The sequence below is a fragment of the Pyxicephalus adspersus genome, chromosome 6 (assembly GCF_032062135.1).
Source record: "Pyxicephalus adspersus chromosome 6, UCB_Pads_2.0, whole genome shotgun sequence".
Classification (NCBI taxonomy): Eukaryota; Metazoa; Chordata; class Amphibia; order Anura; family Pyxicephalidae; genus Pyxicephalus; species Pyxicephalus adspersus.
The window spans coordinates 72,957,437-72,960,323 of NC_092863.1; positions in this window are offsets into that span (position 1 = coordinate 72,957,437).

The window sequence follows — 2,887 nt, forward strand, 5'->3', positions numbered from 1 at the left end:
GGTGCTAATTCATTAGTTTTAAATGGTAATCAGAACTAATGAAGTGGCTTGGAAAGCCATGAAACGTCTTCAATATGACAAGAGCAAGTCTAGTTAAATGTAAATGACTACTGCTAGTTATACAATGACCTGAATAAATGTGAACATTCACACACAAGCTATATTTTCATAAGTTATCTGTCAGATTTTTTTTGCTGTTGAGAGAGGGAAGAAAATACTAATGTAAAGATAACTTGGATCTTACCATACATTCAAAAACAGTATATGGACTACGATACAGAGCCTGATGTTTTAAGGCTCTCCATACACTGGAGAAGTCTGTGGGAGAACCTGGATGATCCAACAAACCTAGAGTGTATTTAAAACAGGATTTAAAACATTTGCCAACTATCTGCAAATTATTTTTATGAAATCCATTCCAGGTTTTCTGGATTACCCATGAAAGTCTATCTTCTCCAGTCTTTGAGAGCTTTTATAGATCAGGTCCCAAGTGTGTACAAAAATTTGAAAATATTTCATAATTAAATTCCTTTTGTTACATAGTAAGTCAGGTTGAAAAAGACATCCAGTTCAAATTAGCGTAAAAAAAGAGAAAAGAGTTGGGACTTTATAGGCAGTAACAACAATTGGCATAATCCATATATACTCAAAATATATCCATTTATTTTAAAATCATAACAAACAATAAAAACATTAACATTTATTGAACTCATCTCTAAAATACACATAAAACCTTAACCAGAATTGGTATCCAATTTCAGATAAATAAAAATATTTGTTGTACTAGAATTCTCTATGCGTTTCGCAGCATAATCATAAGCTTCCCTTAAGAGATCCAGAAGGTTTATATACTTATAACTATTAGGTATATATTTTTTATCATTAAATTTTTACAATATTTCTTTTCTCATTTATCGAATATATCATACACTTACATATACTCTGTTAGCTCTTCTCCTCCCACAAATCACAGGTAATAATAAAAAATATATATCTAAAGTTATAAATATGTAAAGGAAGCGGATGATTATGCCGTGAAACGCATAGAGAATTCGAGAACAACAAATATTTTTATCTATCTGAAATTGGATACCAATTCTGGTGAAGATTTTATGTTTACTTTAGAGATGAATTTTATAAATGTTAATGTTTTTAATGTTTTTTTATGATTTTAAAATAAATGGATATATTTTGAGTATATACGCATGATGCCAATTGTTGTTAGTACCTATTGTCCCAACTCTTTTCTCTTTTTTACGCTAATTTGAGTTGAATCATTTAGGGGTTTTGGCAGTTGTTAATGACCAGGAGAAAGACAAAATTGTTTTATAGATCCATCAAATTCAACCACTAGGGAAATAAACATATTGCAGATAAAAAACCCCATAAGCATAGTTAATCCATAGGAGGGCAAAAACCCCCTGGTACAATTTGCTCCAGGGAAGCAAAAAATTCTTCCTGATTCCATGAGGCAATCGGATGTTCCCTGAAACAACAGCCTTTGTTATCTTTACTTTAAAGATAACAAAATACATAAGCATTTAGAAATAATAGAATTAAAAAATACCACAAACCAAATCTAAACTATTCCTTATAGCAGTGACTTCCTAACTCTTCAAATATAAAATATTAGTTTAAACAATAATTTACGAATATTCAGAACACACAATTCATAAGAGCATCCTGGCTGATAATACAGATTAAAATATGAAAACACAATCAATCTCCAAAACAGACATCAAGAAGAAAAAAAAATTAAACATGCATGTGAAAATAATTAGAAATCAAAAATCGAAAATGTGAGGCATTAACATATAACTTGTTAGAGCAGTTACCAAGCAACCGCATCTCATTAGGTAAGCATGTTGCAGAACGCAATCTGCCAGCAGAATTCCACCAATTTAAAAACCATATTAGAAATAACTCAGCAATATTTAAGGTCAAGAGGACATCTTGGCTGAATTCCAAAACAAGACGACAATTGTCACAAGCAAATAATGCATTTATTACCTTTATCACTGACAGAATCAAAAATATAAAAAATAAAATCATTCTTGCTTATAATTAGGTTGTTTCCTAAAAATGGACCTACACACTTTTACTGTATTAACATGTAACTAACGTTACAGCCATCTTATATTGTATGCATCAATAACAACAACTTTCCTATTATTATTCTCTGCATATCCTCAATTTTATTCTAATAAGATAACATTTAGATGTAGCTGAAATTAGTAGTTAACTGTAATGATACGTAATAATTTACCACACTAATAGGACAATGAATATATATTTCTGCAGTAAATTTATTCTAAGTTAAAACTGGGTTGCTAAGCGACCTAACAAAAAGCTGTCAGTGCAGTTGTCAGTCGCCTATATTTAGGGGTATTATATACATCTATACGCCTTGGGGCTAACCGAAGAGCTTTCTTCTTGTAATTACGTCTTTAGGTTTATTTTGCATTATTCTTTGTGCTCCTCTTAATGCTCCAAACTCTCCAAATGTATACTTTACTAGGGGTTGCTTCCAAATTAATTACATCCTCCTCAGGGTAGCCTGGTAAAATTAGGAAAGGTGTAACAGACCATGCATTTTGACCCATAATGGCCTCTATATCTGTGGTTTATATTTTTTTGGTGAATAGGGGTGTCATGCTTGGAGAGACGGAGCCTATACCGGGTGCTATGGCTTGCAGAATAGTGGTGTGAGCCCTGAGAAGGGCAAAGGTGCAGAATATAAGCAGCAGCCTAGTCTTTGCTTATGGTCAGTAAAAATAGTGACATTGTCAGGGGAACCCTCCAAAAGGTAGCACAATTAACAAGGCCTGGGTTCAAGAACCAGAAATCCAGAAAATGCCACCGGTGACATGGGGGTCACTGCAGACAC